Genomic DNA, 25206 nt, shown 5'->3' on the forward strand with positions numbered 1-25206 from the left:
TCTGCATCATGTGGAATCTGATATAAAATTACAGCTGGGTTTGGAACGACTGGGCAACATGGAACAACTATCTGATTAACCTTTCTCAGGTCTTGAACAATCCTGAAAGTTCAGTTCGGCTTTTTAATTCCCATAATCAGTGAATTGCATGGACTACTCTCAATTTCTTTTAGAACACCCTGTTTTATAAACTTGTCAATTACAGGTATGACACCGTTAATAGTTTCTGCTTTCATTTTATACTGAGGAATGTTTGGAAAATCTACTCCTTGTTTTACTGTAATTTTAACTGGGTCTACATTTTTCATCAAACCCATTTCACTTCCTGTTAAATCCCAAATTTTAGCATTAACTGTCTCTTTTAGTTATTCAGGAAGATTATCTTTATCAAATGCAGGAAAGAATTTATTTTCCTCTGCTTCAACCATTAACATAGTTAACTTGTACAACCCATCTTCTTCAAGCGTTTGAAGCTCTATACCATCCGGTGAGCAATATATTTTACATTTCATCTTGCACAAAATATCCCTCCCTAACAGGTTTACAGGACTGCTGTTACAAACTACAAATCTATGTTTGTCTTTAAATTTACCAATTTCAACTTTAACTGGTTCTGTTAAATCTGTTTTAATTTGTTGATTAGCTACGCCAACTACTTGGATGATGTCCCTAGAGAGATGCAGGTTTTCTATTTCCACTGATCTAACAGTAGAACGGGTAGCACCTGTGTCCACTAGAAAAGTGATTTCTACATCATTCACTTTACGACTTACAAATAGACCTGATTGGTCTACCTCAAGAGTGGCTCCAAGCACACACTCTTCCTCTTCTCTCAGGCACCATCATAAGTAATCCTCAGAATCACTCCCTCCATTTTCATTCAACAAATACTGTTGAGAAACATTTGGCACATTCACTCTTTGTGGTCTGTTTACCTGATCACCTCCACAGAATCCCGTCTCTGTATTGTATCTCTGCACATTCACACAATTTGGAAGTGGTGGTTGTGGAAACTGACTCTGCTGATTCACTACCTGTCGCTGTAGCTGTTGCTGTAGCTGTTGCTGAAGATTTATCTCATTCTGCATCTGTGGATTTAATGATGCATTTTTAAAATTTCTGGGCGGATCTTTACATTCACGCTTCCAGTGTCCAATTTCGCCGCAATTAAAACATGGGAGTTTTTGTTTTAACTCTTCAATATTCACATTAAATTTTGGTTTATTATAATTACCTTTAAATTTACCTTGATTCTGATTAACATTTTTATTTTCCGAATTTGCAATTTGTTGTTCAGCCACTTTTACCTGTGCCCACATGGCTTTTTCCTTTAGCTTTTTCTGTTTTGCGTCTATTTCATCACTACAGTATTTTGCTTTTCTCAAAATATCATCAACTGAAAGTGATTGCCAACCAACGATTCAGTTTCTAATCATTTCACCAATTTCAGGTCTTAAACCATAAACAAACCTATATATGAAGTGGCTCATGTCCTTCTCACTTAATTTTTTATAGCCTCTATATTGTTTAAAAATCAGCAGTAATCTCTCATAAAATGAATGTACTGATTCTTTTGGCTCTTGGTTTGTTCTGTCTATTTTAACCCAATCAACTTCTTTTGGGGCAATCTTGTTTTTCAACCAGTAAATTACTTTATCATACAGATCCATAACATCTGGTGATGGAGCACCTGTTACACTATTTCGAGCAGGTTCTTCTTTGGGCCAATTTACAGAAACTTTACATTTGGTTCAGAGATCTGACGGAACAACAATGTCAAAGAATCCATCAAGATCAATCCACAGAACTTTTGAAAATTTGATAAATCTATCCACCTGTTGATACCACTCTACAGGTTTCTCTCTCAGCCGAGGGAAATCATTTGTGAACAACAAGATGTCCTGTCTTGTCCAAGGGACATGTACATACCCACCTTCTGCTATTTCTTTCATCGGAAACTGATTTGCCACTTCACCTCTTTCTCTCCTTTCTTCCTCTCTTTTCTTTGCCCATTTTACTCTCCATTTACTTAAATCTCCTAATCTCTTTAAATACACAATAAAATCCTTTATATGTACTATTCTTCCATTAGAATTCATGTTTTCAATATCCTTCTCAGTAAAATCTATTCTGTAATGCTTTGCTAAATTCTTCTGCCTGCTCAAATCAATCTCCAATTCAACAGCCAATTCTTCTAACTGTTCATACTTATTTTTAGTTTTCCATTGTATGCTTTTACAAATAAACAATAATTCTTCATCCTGATAACGCTTTAAATTGTCAGGTCCAATTGTGCCAATAATCAATTCCTCCAAATCTGCTTTTAGTTTTGCAACATCAAGTAATTTATTTTCTTGGAGACTATGGGGTATGCGTTAAATCTATTTTATTTATGCCCCTTTCTGGAGTTTCAGTATCAGATTCTGCTCCAAATGGAGTTTTACATGGTGAACCTTGATTAAAAGTTAAGTCAGGCATTGTTTTTTCTCAGTGTATCTCTGATAATTCTGAATAAAACTTTTCAGCCACCTTCTGAATTTCTGCATTTAATGGAATAGTCAATGCTGAATGTCTAATTTCCCTTTGATCAAATACTGGTTGAACAGGACCTATCGTTACTGGTACCGTTACTGCTTCCATGCCTTTAATTAACTGTTGTATTAACTCATCTTTTGATCGAAAATATTCTGAGGAATTTGGTATTTCATTACATCTTTCTGTTCTCATTACATTTCTTGGGGCTTCATTTCTCTGCACTGGGGAAATTTCAAAATCATTTCTGGGAATTTCAATATAATTTCTATTTTCTCCTGATATGCTAGAATTAGACCTTAACTCTACTCTTTCGGGTGTTTTTCCATAGCTTTGATTTGACATGGTAGATTTCTCGTCAATAATTTATTTTGAAGGACGAGGAGCACTCGGGAAGACTCTTGGTGTGACTGGAATTCTTGGGGTAGACCATGAACAAGCTGGTTGATATTGGTAAGCTGGCGGTTTCGGTTTTGTGATATAAATCTCTTCTAAAACCGCATCTTCTGAATAATTTTCTTCATTAATATTATTTCTCTTTTCCCTGCTAACACCAGAAACGGTCGCTCCCCCCCCTCCTCTCCTCTCCTGGCTGGTATCGTATTTTTTATGCTGAATTCTGCCTCGCATTTCATTTTATTTTCATTGTATTCTGGAATTTAAAGCTGCGCTGCGCTTTGTGACACTGCTGTGCCTTGCTGCCTTGCTGCCTAATAGAATTACATCTTGAGTGTGGTGCTGCCTAATAGAATTACATCTCAAGTGTGGTGATTAGTTATTAGCCCTGCACAGCGCTTTCTAGCTTCACCTGATATAGCGCTTTCCTCTGCTGGCCTCAGATAGTCTTGCCCTGCATATCGCTCCACTTTCAGTGTGGCTTTTGTTGGTTGAGACGCTCGCAACGTCTGTTTACCAGACTGCCATTTTGTTGATTTGCTGACCGTCCCTGACCCTCCCTGGACATCGCTCCCGCCTCCCTGCTGCCCCTCCCACCCACAGAGTTACAGGCTGCCCACACCCTCGTAGTGAACTGTGACCGCCCTGCTAACACCAGAAACGGTCGCTCCCCCCCCTCCTCTCCTCTCCTGGCTGGTATCGTATTTTTGATGCTGAATTCTGCCTCGCATTTCATTTTATTTTCATTGTATTCTGGAATTTAAAGCTGCGCTGCGCTTTGTGACACTGCTGTGCCTTGCTGCCTTGCTGCCTAATAGAATTACATCTCGAGTGTGGTGCTGCCTAATAGTATTACATCTCGAGTGTGGTGATTAGTTATTAGCCCTGCACAGCGCTTTCTAGCTTCACCTGATATAGCGCTTTCCTCTGCTGGCCTCAGATAGTCTTGCCCTGCATAGCGCTCCACTTTCAGTGTGGCTTTTGTTGGTTGAGACGCTCGCAACGTCTGTTTACCAGACTGCCATTTTGTTGATTTGCTGACCGTCCCTGACCCTCCCTGGACCTCGCTCCCGCCTCCCTGCTGCCCCTCCCACCCACAGAGTTACAGGCTGCCCACACCCTCGTAGTGAACTGTGACCGCCCTGCTAACACCAGAAACGGTCGCTCCCCCCCCTTCTCTCCTCTCCTGGCTGGTATCGTATTTTTGATGCTGAATTCTGCCTCGCATTTCATTTTATTTTCATTGTATTCTGGAATTTAAAGCTGCGCTGCGCTTTGTGACACTGCTGTGCCTTGCTGCCTTGCTGCCTAATAGAATTACATCTCGAGTGTGGTGCTGCCTAATAGAATTACATCTCGAGTGTGGTGATTAGTTATTAGCCCTGCACAGCGCTTTCTAGCTTCACCTGATATAGCGCTTTCCTCTGCTGGCCTCAGATAGTCTTGCCCTGCATAGCGCTCCACTTTCAGTGTGGCTTTTGTTGGTTGAGACGCTCGCAACGTCTGTTTACCAGACTGCCATTTTGTTGATTTGCTGACCGTCCCTGACCCTCCCTGGACCTCGCTCCCGCCTCCCTGCTGCCCCTCCCACGCTCCGCCCCTCCACTATCCATATATGACTAATGCATCAGCGCGCAGCGTTCACGCGCAGCGTTTCGCGCCCCAATTGCGCCGAAGGTGCGCCAAAGGTAAGCCCGTCTACGCCCGTCCGCGCCGAGAACGCGCCCAGCGCCAGACCCCCTGGTTCCCATAAGTCCCAGCCCACTCGCATCACTTACGATGCCAACACCCTCCTAGCCCTTAACCACGGTCGCTCCCCCAACTGCGTCCAAGCCGTTCCTGGACACACCCATGGACCCTTCTCTTGCAACTCCTGCAAGTTCGACGGCACCAAAACCAACTCCTCATCCACCAACACCAAACAGAGACCTGACACCAACCAGCTAAAATGCATCCTACTCAACACCCGCTCGGTCCACAGACACGCCATCGACCTTTGGAATCTACTAGATACAAGATCATCCGGAAGGACCGCATCAAGCAAACAGGAGGAGGCATCGCCATCGTCCACAAGAATTACATCCGCATCTCAACCAGCTCAGACGTCAACCTTGCCAACACCGAACACCTCCACTTCCAGATCCACACCGACCCCAAGACCACACTCAGAGGCACCCTCCTCTACCGGCCTCCAGGACCCCGTGCACAATTCAGCAACGACATCACTGACTTTATCACCCCACACGCCCTCCCCTCCGAGGACTACATTCTATTGGGAGACCTCAATTTTCACCTGGAAAAGAGCAATGACAGCAGCACCACCACCCTTCTGGACAATCTTGCCAACCTCGGACTCAAACAACTTGTCACTACCCCCACCCACATTGCAGGTCACACACTCCACCCCATCTTCACCTCCAGCAAACATGTCTCATTCAGTCACACCACAGCTCTTCATTGGACGGACCACAGCTGCGTTCATTTTACCTACAATAAGACCACAATCCACAACCATCCTCAACCTACCCTGCAAAGAAACTGGAACAAAATCACCATCGACCAGATCTCCTCATCGCTTCTCCTAAACCCCCCCGCCCACTCCTCAAACCCCGACCAAGCAGCCACTAACCTCACCCAATGGCTATCCAACAGCGCCGACATCCTAGCACCGTTGAAAAAACGTCAAAGCAAACTAGGCAGCAAAAACGCCTCTTGGTTCAACGATGATCTTAAGAAATCTAAGAAACTCTGTCGATCCCTTGAGAAGGCCTGGAAAAAAGACCCAAACACCAGCACCAGAGACGCCTTCAAAAACGCCACCCGCATACACCACCAACTAATCCGATCTGCCAAGAAAGCCGCATTCAAAGATCGTCTAGATAACAACGCCCACAACAGCAAGGAACTATTCAACATCGTCAAAGAATTTACCAACCCTTCAGCCAACTCCAACGACATCACCCCCTCCCAAGCCCTCTGCGACTCCCTAGCTTCCTTCTTCCACAACAAAATCGCAGACATCCACAACAGCTTCGACAACCGACCCGGATACCAACCCACCCAACCTTCCGCAGGACCTTCACCCCCCTTGAACATCCTTAACGACTGGAACCCAATCTCCACCAAGGACACGATCCGCCTGATGAACTCCATCCACTCAGGATCCCCAACTGACCCATGCCCTCACCATATCTTCAACAAAGCAGACTCCATCATAGCACCACACCTCCGAGATGTCATCAACTGCTCCCTCAACTCCGCCACCTTCCCGGAAAGCTGGAAACACGCAGAACTCAGCGCCCTTCTGAAAAAACCCACAGCTGACCCCACCGAAACTCAAAAACTACCGCCCCATCTCGCTCCTTCCATTCCCGGCCAAAGTCATCGAGAAAGCTGTCAACAACCAGCTCGCCGCCTTCCTCGAAACCAACAAATCACTCGACTCCTCACAGTCTGGCTTCCGAGCCAAACACAGCACTGAGACCGCCCTCATCGCAGCCACAGACGACATTCGAACTCTACTGGACAATGGAGACACAGTCACCCTCATCCTCCTCGACCTCTCCGCTGCCTTCGACACAGTCTGTCATAGCACCCTTCTACAGCGCCTCAGAAACGTCGGAATCCAAGGAAAAGCACTGGAATGGATCACCTCGTTCCTCACCGGAAGAACCCAGAGAGTCCGCCTCCCACCATTCAAGTCAGAGGCCTCTGAAGTCATCTGCGGCGTGCCACAAGGATCGTCACTCAGCCCCACCCTCTTCAACGTATACATGAGCCCCGTTGCGGCCATCGCTCGCCAACACAATCTCAACATCATCTCCTACGCTGACGACACTCAACTGATCCTCTCACTCACCAAAGACCCTAACACCGCCAAAACCAACTTACACGAAGGAATGAAAGAAGTAGCCGAATGGATGAAGCACAGCCGTCTGAAACTGAATTCAGACAAAACAGAAGTCCTCATCTTAGGTACCTCCCCCTCCGCCTGGGACGACTCTTGGTGGCCAGAGGCCCTCGGAAAAGCACCCATCCCGACGGACCACGCACGGAACCTGGTCGTCATCCTGGACTCCTCACTCTCGATGACCAAACAAGTCAACGCCGTTTCATCTTCTTGCTTCAACATTCTTCGCATGCTCAAAAAAACATTTCGCTGGATCCCCACCGAAACTAGAAAAATGGTCACCCACGCACTGGTCACGAGCCGCCTGGACTATGGAAACACCCTATACGCCGGTACCACCGCTAAACTCCAGAAAAAACTCCAACGCATCCAGAACGCCTCAGCCAGGCTCATACTAGACATCCCGCGTAAAGAACACATCTCTGGTCACCTGAAAAACCTCCACTGGCTCCCCGTACATAAGAGGATAATGTTCCGCCTCCTCACCCACGCACACAAAGCACTCTACGAACTTGGACCCGAATGCCTCAACACACGACGAGGCCGATACCCCCCTTTTGAACCTCGCTGACCCGCTCTTTGTATTTCACCCGACAGGACCGCTCCCGCCGCCGACCCGTATCCCCTGCAAGGAGGGAACGGATGGTCCTGAGAGCCCCTGCCCCCTCAATTCTAGGGTGCACCTCGCTGCTCCACCCTGAAGGAGACCATAACACAGCAGTTCACAGCATTTCCACCCTATCTACAAAGACTCCACCTGAGCCCCTTCATTCGAAGACGCTGATCTGGACTCGTTAATTCTGGGATGACACCTTGAACTGGAGCGACCCTCTGATGTTCTCCCAAATTCTATATCCTTAATGGAACGGCTGTACAACCAAGGAACCCGCACGTCCGTGAAATATCCGACCCCCCCTCCCCGATTCAGTGTACATGTCCCTGCTCCCCATGGTCCTCCTCGCCCTGATGAAGGTGCAGCCTAAATAGGCCTCGCATCGAAATGCGCGTTGGCATGACCCATATGGATGGCACCTTTGTAACCTATGTTGTACCATCTTTGTTACCCTATGTTGCCTCCATATCACCATCTCAGTCCTAGCAGCCATTGTTAAATCTGCTCTGCAGGATGTTATGCATCTTTATAATTGTCTGTGTGTGAATGTGTAAAATAGTGTATTGATTGGGTTTGTGAATGAGAATACTTGCAGTGGATGATTGTGGGAATGCGTGGGACTTGTATAGATATATGTCATTGTAAATATTGTATAGCACAATTTATCTCAGATTCTAAATGAACTGGCATTTTATATGTTTTCCCTAGCTCCTATTTTGAATTTTTTACTATCAATCCAGTCCTATTAATGATTAATAAAATATTTAAAAAAATTCCTCGAAAGGTGTATGTCGATCTGTGTTCGCTCTGATATGTTATTCTTTGTCACCCCTGTTTAAATGCAAGGATCCCCTTGTGGGACCGTTAAACTGACCCTGGCAGGGTTCGCTTGTTGTTCTATTCAGCTGAAAAGGAAGCTGTGACCGGCAATTCAAGCAAAAGTCAGCGCAGTTGGTGTGGCACATAGGGACATTACAAATCTTCAGAAAAGGTGGTATGATCTGCGCAGTCGCGCTAAAGAAAAAATTGCAACACGAATTAAGAGCGCCAAGAAGACTGGTGGGGGAGCTCCAAAAGACAAGCCAAACACACCCCTGGATGATCTTGTGGAAGAGACACTTACTACTGAGGCAGTCATTGGCTTATTGGATCTTGACACCTCAGACCTCCCTGGAACCTCTCAAGGTAACAGTGGCTTATGTCATTTTAATTTTTATCTTTGGACATTAATTTTAAAAGTTAAATATGTATAATGTATTCTCCACAATAATCTTTTTAACTGAAGTTAATCCTGGTGTTATTTGATAGAAACAGCAATGCATTGTGGTACTTGTAGTGTAAGAGAATGGGTTTTAAGGAAAATAAAAAAATGTCCAACATTCAGAAAACAAATAGTACATTAATTCCAAAAGATAGTATGTTAAAAAGTCAGAAACTTGTCTTCCATTTTCTTGAGTTTTTTATATTAGTTAGTCAAAAAATTGATTGTCATATGCAAAATAAAGTAAATGCATTTTTTTTATTTTTCAAATAGATGCAGAATTGGATACACAATTTATAGACTTTGCTGAGTCATTCACAGATGATTTACTAAATTCAATTGACATAAATACCTCAGAGCCATCCTCACCTATAGTGCAAAGAGTCAATGCACGTCAAAGAATACGCCACCTGCCAGATTCAGACAGTGAAGTTACTCAAAATGAAAATGTAGTAGTGCAAGAGGCACCCCAAAACCCAACTCCAGTTGAAACACAAGGTCACAGACGCCATAGACTGCAGCAGTTTTTCAGGCGCAGGAGACGTCAGGGTCAGCGTAGATCCAATAATGATGAGGACAGCAATGCCAGTGCTGTTGAACTTAAACTTGTTAAAATTCACCGCCTACAAGGAAAGGATATTCGCGTTATCAAAAGAAAAATAAGTAGCATGACTGATGATGTGAGTGGCATTAACAGAAGTTTAAAGGAGATATCTGCAAACATGAAAAATTCTAATGAAATGACTGCTCAAAAGTTAGACAAAATTGCAGCATCCTTGGACAGAATGGGGCAGATTTATGTTAGCTGGCGCATCCCCAGGGATGCGCCAGTTAATGTGCGCCACAGTGCACCACAGCTCCGCCACCCATGGTGCGCCGCATTTACAATGCGGCGCACCATGGGGCAAAAACGGCACAGATGCGTGACGCATCTGTGCCGTTAAGGTGGCGCATTGCTGGAGTTGCGACGCAAGCGCTCCAGCAAGGCTCGGGAGGGCCCCATCTTTGCAATGCTGCGTCAAGACCTACGCCTGCTTCAAGCAGGTGCAGGATTTTGACGCAGCATTGGCCTGAAAGTGACTGAGTGAAATCTTATAGATTTCACTCAGCCACTTTTGCGAGGCGCACCTGCCCCGGAACGCCCAACCTGCGCCGTAACGCCCACAAGTGGCGCAGGGCTTTACAACGTGACGCATCTGCCTAGATGCGTCACGTTGTAAATCGGTCGTAGGGATGCGCCACGTTTACGCAGCCTTGCGTGACGCAACAGCGGCGTAAACGTGGCGCAAGGGCCTCATAAATCTGCCCCAATGTGTGCAAAAAAGCATGTTCAATCTTTACTGCACATGAAAAGGGCAAATCAGACAGTAATGTCCATTAATACTTGTAGTAGGATGATGAATAAAATGTGCATGCAAACTGGACAGCTGATTAGAAATGCTGTCACTATGCAGAAGGGCCTTATGCAATGTTGTACAGAAATTTCAAAAGGTATATCTTCACTCATGACGTCAGGTCAAAAAATGCATAATGTATCAATCTTGGACAAGTCTGTTGAGGAGGACTGTACTCAAAGTAATGATGAAGGCCCAATGGAAGGGAGATCTACTAAAAATGTAGAATGCCGTAGTATGAGGAAAAATGGTAAAGGTACAATAAAGATCAAGGCTAACGGAAATGTACCAAATCAAGCCTTAAGGGTCAGAGGGAGAAAGAAGTAGGTGGCTTTATAAATGTAGCATTTGTCTTTGAGTTAAACATGTTATGTTATGTTATGTTATGTTATGTTATTTTTATTTGTACCGCGCACAGCTGCCCCATCAAAGGGGCGTCCTGGCGCTTTGAGAAGGTAAACACAACACAGCATTAAAAGTGGGCAGAAAGGAGAAGAGACACAACAGATGAGCTAAACAAATAAAAAGGTCTTGATAGCCCGTCTAAACTGAAGGAGCTCATCGATGGCCCGGATTTGTGGAGGGAGAGAATTCCACCAGCTCGCTGCCAGGACTCGAAAGGAGCGGCCACCAATTCTGCTCAACTTAAAACGCGGGACCACTGCTAAGTTCTGGCCTAGCGATCTAAGAGTGCGAGAGGGGACATAGGGGATCAGCAGTTTCTCCAAGATTTGTGGGGAAGTACCCTTGAGGATTTTAAATGCAAGGCAGAGAACCTTGAATCTAATCCTCTGCTGCACAGGGAGCCAGTGGAGAGAGCGCAGGGCATTGGACACCGAGCACCGCCTAGGCAGACCTGTCACCAGTCGGGCCGCAGCGTTTTGAACCCGCTGGAGCCGCAGAAATTCTGACTGGTTAACCCTCGCCAATAGGGAGCTCGCATAGTCCAGCCTGGACAGCACTGATGCTTGGACCACCAGCTGTCTTGTGGGTGCATCAAAGAATTTGAGGATGGGTCGAAGTCCTCTGATGATGCCATAGCAAGAAGCCGCCACCTTCTTGGTATGACAGATGAAACTCAGAGAAGGATCAAGCCACACCCCCAGGTTTTTTATCTCTGCCACTGGGAGGGGAGTCACACCCAACTCCGAAGGCCACCATTTGTCACCCCACAAAGCCACCTGTTTACCAACCACCATAATCTCCGTCTTCTTGGTGTTTAACTGGAGACAGTTGGAATTCATCCAGTTAGCCACTTCCCGCAGACCATCACAGAACCTGGGAGCCTCCAGGTCTGAGTCCCCACTCAGTGTGACCGCCAGCTGCGTGTCATCTGCGTAAGAGACCATGGTCAGGCCCCACCGCTTGACGACCGCAGCCAACGGTCTCACATACAGATTGAAAAGGGTGGGACTCAGTGATGACCCCTGTGGGACTCCCTGGTCTAACGGGTAGGATGACAACTTACCGGGCGGGATCGCCACCTGGAATGACCTATCCGTAAGGAAGGATCGAAACCAGTGCAAGGCGGAGCCAGAAACGCCCACCTTCTCAAGACGCCGAATCAGAATCCCGTACGAGACCGTGTCGAAGGCGGCACTGAGATCTAATAACAATAGTGCCGCCGTCCGACCGGAATCCAGCACGGAACGCAGATGCTCGACCATCGAGAGAAGGGCCGTCTCCGTGCTGTGACCCGCACGGAACCCGTTCTGGGTAGGGTCGAGAATGTTAAGCCTACCAAGATGATCTGTAAGAGTGGCATTCACATGGGCCTCCGCTATTTTCGTGGCCCAAGGGAGAAGGGAGATAGGGCGGTAGCTTTCAGGTTTAAGGGGGTCAAGGGTCGCCTTCTTCAGAATTGGCGTGACTACTGCCTGCTTCCATCTGACGGGAACCACTCCAGTAGAGAGGGACAGGTTGATCAAGGACAGCACCGGGGTACGGCAAACCGGCGCCAGGGTCTTGAGTTGGGCCGGTTTCAGTGGGTCTGCCGGAGATCCAGACTTGATTTTGGCGCTGAGAGAGTCAAACACCTCCAGAGATAAGGGGGGTAAGATAGAAAGACATTCCCCCTCACCTAAGGTGCGACCAACCTGCTCTAACATCAGGGAACCCGTTGGAAAAGTGCGATAGATGGCTTGCACTTTTTCATGGAAGAAAGAGGCCAAACCCTCACAATGTGAGTCCGAGCATATTTCCACTGCAGTTGCTCTCTTCGCCATCAGGTCCTTTAATACTTTGAAAATAAGTTTCGATGGATTGGCAGAATTCTGAAACTGTTGAGCATAAAAGGAAGCGCAAGTTTGACACACTGCCCTGTGGTAGATCTTGACCTTGGCCAGATAACATATCTTCAGATCTGGGTCGTACGACTTCCTCCATAATCTTTCGGCCTGTCTACAGGCCCTCTTAAGAGATGCCAAGGAAGTGTCATACCAAGGACTCGGCTCCTTCCGATGACACTTGGACCAACACATAGTAATCAGAGAATCGAGGGCACCAGATATCCACTCACAGAAGGAGTCGTATCCACAATCAACCTCGGTGAGCGGACCTAAAGGAACCTCCTCGAGCAGATGGTAAAAATCCTCCAGTCTTAATTTGTTCCAGTGTCGTTTAAGAACAAGTCTGTCCTGAGATAGAAAAGGAGAGTCAGACAAAGAGCATGCCGTTTTCACCAGCATGTGGTCTGTCCAGACCAACTGGGAGGAACCAAGAACTCTGAATCCTTCTAGATTTGTGAAGAATGGGTCAAGAGTATGACCACCTCTATGTGTGGGGAAAGTAATCATCTGCGAGAGCTGTAGAGCCTCAAGATCCGCCAGAAAGCTCCTAATAGAGGGTAAAGAAGGGCAGTCCAAATGGAGATTAAGATCTCCCACAACATTAAAATTTGCGCATCCTAGTGCCTCTGTACTAATGTACTCAGGAAGAGCAGCCCTAAAAACAGAGTCACAGCCCGGAGGCCGGTAAATTAATAAACCAGAGAAGGTAAACTGGTGACTAAACGCTATTTTAAATAGGGCACCCTCACACCCCAAAAGTTCAGCGGCTTTCCACTCGCAGGGATAACACCGTTTGGTGGCCATCGCAATGCCTCCACCTCTAGTCGTCCGATTTAAAGTAAAAATAGCATACTCTGGGGGAAAGGCTAGGTTAATTATCGAGGAGTCAGAGTCCTGGAGCCACGTTTCCGTTAGAAAAAGCACATCCGGCGAGCCATCAATGAGAAGGTCGTAAACCTCCTGATGGTGCTTTACCACAGATCTGACGTTTAAGCTCCAGATACTCAGATCCCGTTGTCCTACCCTATTTATAACAGGCCCCAAGGAGCGTATAAGAGAGGGGGGTTCCATGTATTTGAGTTTTCTCACATTAGTGAAGTAACAATAATAAATATGTTGATACCACCATGACTTATGATGGTGCTGACAAAGATGTTAGATTCCCTTCATTTGAAAACATTAATAAAATCACATGCAAAATTATCACTTTTTCTTTGGCATACCTGTATCAAAAGTAATGTTGTGTGATCTCAGCACGCCTTCTCCTTCCCTCTGCTGCGTCTGGACCATGTACTCTGGCTTGGGGTTGTGGGGGTTGATTGTCATTGTTGGGCATTCCTTCTTCAAAATCCAATTCAAGGCCTCTCTTAGTTGCAACATTGTGCAGCATGGCACAAGCAGCAACAATTTTACAGCACACTTCTGGGCGATATTGTAAGGAGCCTCCTGTTTTGTGAAGTATGCGAAATCTTGATTTCATCACTCCAAAAGTTCTTTCAATTACATTACGTGTAGATATATGGGCTTGGTTAAACAGTTGCTCTTTACGAGTACTTGGAGTCAGATAGGGAGTAAGTATGAATGATCTTATTCCATAAGCACTGTCACCTATTGGTCATGATAAGAAATTTTCAGAATTAGTACTGTGAAAGTTAGAATATTCCAGAGCCATATAAAAGTATTAAAAAAAATATTTCTTACCTAGCAAATAACCATCACCAAAATCTCCAGCTAACAGCCTTCCATGAATGCCACTTTGCATGAAAATGTAAAAATCATGGGCACTACCTGGAAAGCTGGCTACCAGGTCAGTAATTATAGTTTTGGCATTACATATTGCTTGGATATTTAGGGAATGGTAACATTTTCTATTACGAAAAATGAACTCTTTGTGTGCAGGAGGGCAAATAGGAATATGTGTGCCATCTATGCAGCCAATCACATGTGGGAAATGAGCCAAATTATAAAAATCTAAATTTGTTTGGAGTAAATCTTGTGCAGTAGTTGGAAATGTAATGTAATGCCTTATCCTATGAATCATGGCATCAAGAAAATTATTAAAAAATCTAGACAATGAACTCTGGAACACACCACCAGCAATGGCTATGACACCTTGGAATGAACCTGAGGCAAGAAGGTGAAGTGAGCAAAGCACCTGAACATGTGTGGGAATGGCTTGGGTCCTACGAGTATGCCTTTGTAAATAGGGGTCTAGATCAGCTATCAATTCCATTATGGAATCACCATTGAGCCTATATTTGTCATATATCTCTGGATCACTCTGCCCCAATAAAGTGATGGGCAACCTAAATATCCTATCATTGATCATTCTCCTCCTAGCTGCAGCTCTCAATCTCCGCCTACGTCCAAATATGATGACAGCAGCCATGGCAAATGCTTCTGACATGCATTGGTGTTCCCCTATATGCCTTTGCAATCACTCTCAGCTGTTGTTTTTTTGCGAAAAAAAATACCACCACCTCAGACCACTTCTTATTTTAAGAAATGCTAATTGCGATTTTAACAAAAAATGCTAAATGCGATTTTTGATGCATGCACATTTTTCCATAGAAAATGCGATTTCTATTTTATGCGAATTTTTTTAAGGAATCGCACATGACATAGCGATTCCTTAATTTGCGAAAATCAGTAAAACTTTGATGCATCCCGAAATCTATTTTTGCATTCGCAAACGGCCGAATTCTGAGATTCGCACCGTTTGCGAATGCAAAATGCAATGATGCATGTGCCCGTTAGTATGTTTTTCTGCATTTACAAAGGCCTGTTCCTTGTCTGCTTCTCATATCAGTTTCCGTGGTCAAAATACTGTTAACATCTGCTTTGGTGGCACTCTTTTTTCAGAAAGTTTTCCATCTTTTCTGTTTTTTCATCTTGGAACATATATATAGCATCTGGAGAAAGGGATTTGCCCAGAATCACCGGATGTTGCGTTGCCGAGACGAAAACCGGGATCACCAGCTCTTGAGTCAGCAGCTCTAGCCGCTGCACCACATCCTCTCCACGCCCGTGTTACTTGTCAGGTTGGTCCTTCCTTTGTCCTTAGCGATGAGTGATGAAATCAGCATTAAATTCATCACAGAGTCCAAACAGATGCATTACCGATGCTTGTATTGACAGGGTCTCCTGACTGGTGACACCTGTGTTGTATTTGTGTTTTTGAAGACAATTCTGCTAGGGAGGGGTAGATAAATGACATGTCCAGCAGAATATCTGTCAAAAATTGGATTAATGGTGCATTCTACGACACGTTTTTCATTATATATTGAAATGTCTGTGTCTACTGTAGGTCAAGACACTCAGGGGCTTATCTACAAGCTCCTGTGCACTGCTGGAAATTCACTTTCGGTGACGGCCTGGCGACGCACACTGCAGGGCCATATCTACAAGGCCGTGTAAAGCCACCCTACGTGGCTTTTATCATGGCCTTGTAGATATGGACTAAGGCAACGCAGCGAAAGTTGCTGTGTTGCTTCACCTTGCAATAGGGAGGCGTGACATGGGCATTACGGTGAGTGTTCCCACGTAACATCCATGGCATTGACTTACGAGAATTAAAAAACCTGGGAATACGTCAAAAGGCTACACCTCCTAGGGGAGGTGTAAGTGAGGCGCAAAGAGGAGAAATACGTTCATTTCTTCTCGCTTTTCCTGCACACATAGAGGAAAAACGCCTCTTGTAATTGTTTTTGTGCAGGAGGGTGTCTCTTCCTGCACAATAACAATCATCCCTGCAACGCAGGCACCCTTGCACTGTGGTGCAAGGGTGCTTGCGTTAGTTCATAGCAGCCCATTGTGCGGCAGCGAGGGGAAAAGGATAGAAATGTAAGTATCTCATAGATTACTGCTTCTGCCGGTCCTTTTCTTTTGACTCAGGGCAGCGCATTAAGATTGTTTGGGGCGCTGCCCTGTGCCAAAACCTCATAAATGAGGCTGTTAATTTGAAAAGCTTGGCCACATTTTATAGCTCATTGTCCTAAAGTTCCCCTCAAAATTCTCCACTCCCCCTACCTTGCATCTCCTGCCTCCACTAAAACATTAAGAAGTATATTTACATGGAAAGTGACGGAGAGCGGCGTTGCCGAGACGAAAACCGGGATCACCAGCTCTTGAGTCAGCAGCTCTAGCCGCTGCACCACATCCTCTCCACGCCCGTGTTACTTGTCAGGGTGGTCCTTTCTTTGTCCTTAGCGATGAGTGATAAAAACAGCAATAAATTCATCACACAGTCCAAAGAGATGCATTACCGATGCTTGTATTGACAGGGTCTCTTGACTGGTGACACCTGTGTTGTATTTGTGTTTTTGAAGACAATTCTGTTAGGGAGGAGTAGATACATGACATGTCCAGCAGAATATCTGTCAAAAATTGGATTAATGGTGCATTCTACGACACGTTTTTCATTATACATTGAAATGTCTGTGTCTACTGAAGGTCAAGGCACTCAGGGGCTTATCTACAAGCTCCTGTGCGCTTCCAGAAATTCACTTTCGGTGACGGTCTGGCGGCGCACACTGCAGGGCCATATCTACAAGGCCGTGTAAAGCCACCCTACATGGCTTTTATCATGGCCTTGTAGATATGGACTAAGGCAACGCAGCGAAAGTAGCTGTGTTGCTTCACCCTGCAATAGGGAGGCGTGCCACGGGCATTACGGTGCGTGTTCCCACGTAACACCCATGGCATTGACTTACGAGTATTAAAAAACCTGAGAATACGTCAAAAGGCTACACCTCCTACGGGAGGTGTAAGTGAGGCGCAAAGAGGAGAAAAACCTTCATTTCTTCTCGCTTTTCCTGCATACATAGAGGAAAAACGCCTATCATAATTGTTTTTGAGCAGGAAAGTGTCTCTTCCTGCACAAAAACAATCATACCTGCAACGCAGGCACCCTTGCACTATGGTGCAAGGGTGCTTGCTTTAGCTCATAGCAGCCCATTGTGCGGCAGCGAGGGGAAAAGGATAGAAATGTACGTATCTCATAGATTACTGCTTCTGCCGGTCCTTTTCTTTTGACTCAGGGCAGCGCATTAAGATGGTTTGCGGCGCTGCCCTGTGCCCAAACCTCATAAATGAGGCTGTTAATTTGAAAAGCTTGGCCACATTTTATAGCTCATTGTCCTAAAGTTCCCCTCAAAATTATTCACTCCCCCTACCTTGCATCTTCTGCCTCCACTAAAACATTAAGAAGTATATTTACATGGAAAGTGACGGAGAGCGGCGTTAGCATTCTTGGGTTAATGTCACGCCCCGCCACTTTTGGAAATGCAATACCAACGTATTTACAACAATACTCTGCAGGCCTGTGTTTCCCCACTGTCCTGGCGCAAATTACAGCTGCCTAGCCCCAACACAGGCACCCTTGGAACATAGTGCAAAGGTGACTGCGCAGGGGAAATGATTGCTTATGTACAGAAAGGGATACCTTTCTGCACATAAACAATCATGCATGGCGTTTTGTTGTTTTTGTATGTGCTGCATAAAACAGTACATATAGAAACAGCAAAAACGAGGTGATATAAAGCATTACTCCGCATTACTCCATGTCAAAAATAGGGGGCAGACTTACAAGAACTGGCGCATCTCTGCATATTAGCAGAGATGCGCCAGTTAATTTACGTGACAGAAAAATAACCATGCGCCACCATGGATGTGCCGCATTTCCAATGCGGTGAACCATGGAGCAAGGATAGACAAATGTGTGACGCATCTTTTGTCGTAAAGGCAATGCATTGTTGGAGTCGTGTTGTAAGCACGACACAACTCCAGCAATGGTCAGGAATGCCTATTCCCATCATGCTGCGTCTATCCTTAAACCTGCTTCAAGCAGGTGCAAGGTTTTGACGTAGTGGCGTCGTAAAAGTGACGTGAAATCTTGTAGATTTCACTGTATCACTTTTACGAGACTTCCTTACGACCGAACGCCCACCTGGCATACATTATACCATGGCGCATGTACGCCAGAGTGGTGTTTGATTTGTCGACGTCAGATCTCAAGCAGGGAGTGGCCGAAGTACTTATATTTGCATATTTTCTGTACAATGCCATCAACTTCTTTTCTTTATATTTCTGTGTTAAAATGTCAATTTTAACTTGTGTTAGTACCCTCACATCTTTTACTCCTTCCCATTTTAATAAAAGTTAATATATAAATTATGACCATAATAAAAGTAGGTGTTACTTAGTCCTAGGGCGTGAAATTACAACTTTACATTTTAAGAATTTAGATCTTTACTATTTGTCAAGAAGGTTCTTCTTAAATAGGGATCTTTCAATGTTAACGAAAGATCAGGATAAGTACTTTTGTTCTTATCTAAATTAAAACGATTGCTGAATAGTCATATTGCATTTTTTCAATGTTAATATTATCTTTTCATTAAGAAGCGGGGTAAACGTTTACATTTGTTTTGTAGATATTGCTAAGTATGTTAATGAATGGTAGATGTTGCCAGTTGATTTTGTAAACGCAAACGAAAATAGCCATTCTCGTCTTTTGCCGAAATTGTACAATTGTACCTTATTTTGAAAGCCTGGATTTATTTAGTCCATGTAACCTCCATTCTAGATTTGCTGCTAAATAGAATGCTTTGTGAGAAGTTGTCTCTCCAGACGTAAATAAATGATTACAACAAGCTTAAATTTAAACAAAACAGACTTGCAGAGTGTAAAGTAGTGGGCCCTGGGCCCACTCGCTAAAGTAATAGTGACACTAGTGACATGGCTACTTACCTAACTGACCACGAGTTAGAGCACCTGGTCCTTTTTAGGTTCCACCTCCACAGCTGTGCTTGTGAAATCTGTTGTTTATAATATAAACTTAAAAAAGGTGTTTCATCCCGAAGCCTCTCTTTCTTGGCTTCTGTGCTTGCCACTTACTTTTCCTCCAATCTATTGGTTTTAGCATGTTTTTCTGCATTTACAAAGGCCTGTTCCTTGTCTGCTTCTCATATCAGTTTCCGTGGTCAAAATACTGTTAACATCTGCTTTGGTGGCACTCTTTTTTCAGAAAGTTTCCCCTCTTTTCTGTTTTTTCGTCTTGGAACATATATATAGCATCTGGAGAAAGGGATTTGCCCAGAATCACCGGATGTTGCGCTGCCGAGACGAAATACAGGGATCACCAGCTCTCGAGTCAGCAGCTCTGGCCGCTGCACCACATCCTCTCCACGCCCGTGTTACTTGTCTGGGTGGTCCTTTCTTTGTCCTTAGCGATGAGTGATGAAAACAGCAATAAATTCATCACACAGTCCAAACTGATGCATTACCGATGCTTGTATTGACAGGGTCTCCTGACTGGTGACACCGGTGTTGTATTTGTGTTTTTGAAGACAATTCTGTTAGGGAGGAGTAGATACATGACATGTCCAGCAGAACATCTGTCAAAAATTGAATTAATGGTGCATTCTACGACACGTTTTTCATTATACATTGAAATGTCTGTGTCTACTGAAGGTCAAGACACTCAGGGGCTTATCTACAAGCTCCTGTGCGCTGCGGGAAATTAACTTTCGGTGATGGTCCGGCGGCGCACACTGCAGGGCCATATCTACAAGGCCGTGTAAAGCCACCCTACGTGGCTTTTATCATGGCCTTGTAGATATGGACTAAGGCAACGCAGCGAAAGTAGCTGTGTTGCTTCACCCTGCAATAGGGAGGCGTGCCACGGGCATTACGGTGCGTGTTCCCACGTAACACCCATGGCATTGACTTACGAGAATTAAAAAACCTGGGAATACGTCAAAAGGCTACACCTCCTAGGGGAGGTGTAAGTGAGGCGCAAAGAGGAGAAAAACCTTCATTTCTTCTTGCTTTTCCTGCATACATAGAGGAAAAATGCCTCTCATAATTGTGTTTTGTGCAGGAACGTGTCTCTTACTGCACAAGAACAATCATCCCTGCAACGCAGGCACCCTTGCACTATGGTGCAAGGGTGCTTGCGTTAGTTCATAGCAGCCCATTGTGCGGCAGCGAGGGGAAAAGGATAGAAATGTAAGTATCTCGTACATTACTGCTTCTGACGGTCCTTTTCTTTTGACTCAGGGGAGCGCATTAAGATTGTTTGCGGCGCTGCCCTGTGCCAAAACCTCATAAATGAGGCTGTTAATTTGAAAAGCATGGCCACATTTTATAGCTCATTGTCCTAAAGTTCCCCTCAAAATTCTCCACTCCCCCTACCTTGCATCTCCTGCCTCCACTAAAACATTAAGAAGTATATTTACATGGAAAGTGACGGAGAGCGGCGTTAGCATTCTTGAGTTAATGCCACGCTCCGCCACTTTTCGAAACGCAATACCAATGTATTTACAACACTACTCTGCAGGCCTGTGTTTCCCCACTGTCCTTGCGCAAATTACAGCTGCCTAGCTCCAGCGCAGGCACCCTTGGAACATAGTGCAAAGGTGACTGCGCAGGGGGAATGATTGCTTATGTACAGAAAGGGATACCTTTCTGCACATAAACAATCATGCATGGTGTTTTGTTGTTTTTATATGTGCTGCATAAAACAGTACATATAGAAACAGCAAAAACGAGGTGATATAAAGCATTTCTCCTCATTACTCCATGTAAAGACTAGGCGGCGGACTTACAAGAACTGGCGCATCTCTGCATATTAGCAGAGATGCGCCAGTTAATTTGCGTGACAGAAAAATAACCATGCGCCACCATGGAGGCGCCGCACTTACAATGCGGTGCACCATGGCGCAAGGATAGACAGATGTGTGATGCATCTTTTGTCGTAAAGGCAATGCATTGTTGGAGTTGTGTTGTAAGCACGACACAACTCCAGCAATGGTCAGGAATGCCTATTCCCATCATGCTGCGTCAATCCTTAAACCTGCTTCAAGCAGGTGCAAGGTTTTGACGCAGTGGCGTCGTAAAAGTGACTTCGTGAAATCTTGTAGATTTCACTGTATCACTTTTACGAGACTTCCTTACAACCGAACGCCCACCCGCCACACATTATACCTTGGCGCATGTACGCCAGAGTGGTGTTTGATTTGTCGACATCAGATCTCAAGCAGGGAGTGGCCGTAGTACTTATATTTGCATATTTTCTGTGCAATGACATCAACTTCTTTTCTTTATATTTCTGTGTTAAATTGTCAATTTTAACTTCTGTTAGCACCCTCAGATCTTTTACTCCTTCCCATTTTAATCAAAGTGAATATATAAATATTGACCATAATAAAAGTAGGTGTTACTTAGTCCTAGGTCGTGAAATTACAACCTTACATGTTAAGAAGTTAGCTCTTTACTATTTGTCAAGAAGGTTCTTCTTAAAGAGGAGCCATCTATTCATGGTTAATGAAACATCTGGATTAATACTTTTGTTCTTATCTATGCTAAAACGGATTGCTGAATAGTCATATTGCATTAATTAAATGTTAATAATATCTTTTCATTAAGAAGTGGTGTAAACATTTACATTTGTTTTGTAGATATTGCTAATTATATTAATGAATGGTAGATGTTGCCAGTTGATTTTGTAAACACAAATGAAAACAGCCATTCTCGTCGTTGTTTGCCGAAATTGCACAATTTTACCTTATTTTGAAAGCCTGGATCTTTTTAGTCCTTGTAACCTCCATTCTAGATTTGCTGCTAAATAGAATGCTTTGTGAGAAGTTGTCTCTCCAGACGTAAATAAATGATTACAACAAGATTAAAGTGAAACAAAACAGACTTGCAGAGTGTAAAGTAGTGGGCCCTGGGCCCACTCGCTAAAGTAACAGTGACACTAGTGACATGGGTACTTACCTAACTGACCACGAGTTAGAGCACCTGGTCCTTTTTAGGTTCCACCTCCACAGCTGTGCTTGTGAAATCTATTGTTTATAATATAAACTTAAAAAAGGCCTTTCATCCCGAGCCTCTCTTTCTTGGTTTCTGTGCTTGACACTTACTTTTCCTCCAATCTATTGGTTTTAGCATGTTTTCCTGCATTTAAAAAGGCCTGTTCCTTGTCTGCTTCTCATATCAGATTCCGTGGTCAAAATACTGTTAACATCTGCTTTGGTGGCACTCTTTTTTCAGAAAGATTTCCTCTTTTCTGTTTTTTCGTCTTGGAACATATATATAGCATCTGGAGAAAGTGATTTGCCCAGAATCACTGGATGTTGCGATGCCGAGACGAAAACAGGGATTACCAGCTCTCGAGTCAGCAGCTCTGGCCGCTGCACCACATCCTCTCCACGCCCGTGTTAGTGCCAGGGAGGTCCTTCCTTTGTCCCTAGCGATGAGTGAAGAAAACAGCATTAAATTCATCACACAGTACAAACAGATGCATTACAGATGCTTGTATTGACAGGGTCTCCTGACTGGTGACACCTGTGTTGTATTTGTGTTTTTGAAGACAATTCTGCTAGGGAGGGGCAGATAAATGAGATGTCCAGCAGGACATCTGTCAAAAATTGGAATAATGTGCATTCTACGACACGTTTTTCATTATATATTGAAATGTCTGTGTCTACTGAAGGTCAAGACACTCAGGGGCTTATTTACAAGCTCCTCTGTGCTGCCGGAAATTCACTTTCGGTGACAGTCCGGTGGCGCACACTGCAGGGCCATATCTACAAGGCCGTGTAAAGCCTCCCTACGTGGCTTTTATCATGGCCTTGTAGATATGGACTAAGGCAACGCAGCGAAAGTTGCTGTGTTGCTTCACCCTGCAATAGGGAGGTGTGCCATGGGCATTACGATGGGTGTTCCCACGTAACACCCATGTCATTGACTTAGGAGAATTAATAAACCTGGGAATACGCCAAAAGGCTACACCTCCTAGGGGAGGTGTAAGTGAGGCACAAAGAGGAGAAATACCTTAATTTCTTCTCGCTTTTCCTGCACACATAGAGGAAAAAAGCCTCTTGTAATTGTTTTTGTGCAAGGTGTCTCTTCCTGCACAAAAACAATCATCCCTGCAACGCAGGCACCCTTGCACTATGGTGCAAGGGTGCTTGCATTAGTTCATAGCAGCCCATAGTGCAGCAGCGAGGGGAAAAGCATAGAAATGTACGTATCTCATAGATTACTGCTTCTGCCGGTCCTTTTCTTTTGACTCAGGGCAGCGCATTAGGATTGTTTGCAGCGCTGCCCTGCGCCAAAACCTCATAAATGAGGCTGTTAATTTGAAAAGCTTGGCCACATTTTATAGATCATTGTCCTAAAGTTCCCCTCAAAATTCTTCACTCCCTCCTACCTTGCATCTCCTGCCGCCACTAAAACATTAAGAAGTATATTTACATGAAAAGTGACGGAGAGCGGCATTAGCATTCTTGGGTTAATGCCACGCTCCGCCACTTTTGGAAACGCAATACCAACATATTTACAAGAATATTCCACCGCCCTGTGTTTCCCCACTGTCCTGTTGCAAATTACAGCTGCCTAGCCCCAACGCAGGCACCCTTGGAACATAGTGCAAAGGTGGCTGCGCAGGGCGAATGATTGCTTATGTACAGAAAGGGATACCTTTCTGCACATAAACAATCATGCATGGCGTTTTGTTGTTTTTATATGTGCTGCATAAAACAGTACATATAAAAACAGCAAAAACGGGGTGATATAAAGCATTTCTCCTCATTATCCCATGTAAAGACTAGGGGTCAGACTTACAAGAACTGGCGCATCTCTGCATATTAGCAGAGATGCGCCAGTTAATTTGCGTGACAGTAAAATAACCATGCGCCTCTATGGATGCGCCGCATTTACAATGCGGTGCACCATGGCGCAAGGATAGACAGATGTGTGACGCATCTTTTGTCGTAAAAGCAATGCATTATTGGAGTCGTGTTGTAAGCTCGACACAACTCCAGCAATGGTCAGGAATGCCTATTCCGATCATGCTGCGTCAATCCTTACACCTGCTTCAAGCAGGTGCAAGGTTTTCACGCAGTGGCGTCGTAAAAGTGACTCAGGGAAATCTTGTAGATTCCACTGTATCACTTTTACGAGACTTCCTTACGACCAAACGCCAACCCGGCATACATTATACCATGGCGCATGTATGCCAGAGTGGTGTTTGATTTGTCGCTGTCAGATCTCAAGCAGGGAGTGGCCGTAGTACTTATATTTGCATATTTTCTGTGCAATGCCATCAACTTGTTTTCTTTATATTTCTGTGTTAAATTGTCAATTTTAACTTCTGTTAGTACCCTCAGATCTTTTACTCCTTCCCATTTTAATCAAAGTGAATATATAAATTATGACCATAATAAAAGTAGGTGTTACTTAGTCCTAGGGCGTGAAATTACAACTTTACATTTTAAGAATTTAGCTCTTTACTATTTGTCAAGAAGGTTCTTCTTAAAGAGGAGCCACCTATTCATGGTTAACAAAATATTTGGATAAGTACTTTTGTTTTTATCTAAACTAAAACAGATTGCTGAATAGTCATATTACATTAATTAAATGTTAATATTATTTTTTCATTAAGAAGCGGGAGTTAACATTTACATTTGTTTTGTAGATATTGCTAACTATGTTAATGAATGGTAGATGTTGTCAGTTGATTTTGTAAACGCAAACGAAAACAGCCATTCTCGTCGTCCTTTGCCGAAATTGCACAATTTTACCTTATTTTGAAAGCCTGGATTTTTTTAGTCCATGTAACCTCCATTCTAGATTTGCTGCTGATAGATACTTTGTGAGAAGTTGTCTCTCCAGACGTAAATAAATGATTACAACAAGCTTAAAGTTAAACAAAACAGACTTGCAGAGTGTAAAGTATTGGGCCCTGGGCCCACTCGCTAAAGTAACAGTGACACTAGTGACATAGGTACTTACCTAACTGACCACGA

The 25206-nt window shown here is 44.4% G+C and overlaps 2 non-coding genes across 2 annotated transcripts; both read left to right on the top strand.

Annotated features, from left to right (window-relative positions):
- Positions 1–21652: 21652 nt before the first annotated feature.
- On the top strand, positions 21653–21706 carry LOC144808167 (U7 small nuclear RNA). Its single transcript, XR_013606693.1, has one exon. It is a non-coding gene; the product is annotated as a U7 small nuclear RNA (small nuclear RNA).
- A 2967-nt stretch (positions 21707–24673) lies between these two features.
- LOC144808152 (U7 small nuclear RNA) lies at positions 24674–24728 on the top strand. Its single transcript, XR_013606678.1, has one exon. It is a non-coding gene; the product is annotated as a U7 small nuclear RNA (small nuclear RNA).
- Positions 24729–25206: the final 478 nt, after the last annotated feature.

The sequence above is a fragment of the Lissotriton helveticus genome, chromosome 1_2 (assembly GCF_964261635.1).
Source record: "Lissotriton helveticus chromosome 1_2, aLisHel1.1, whole genome shotgun sequence".
Lineage (NCBI taxonomy): Eukaryota > Metazoa > Chordata > Amphibia > Caudata > Salamandridae > Lissotriton > Lissotriton helveticus.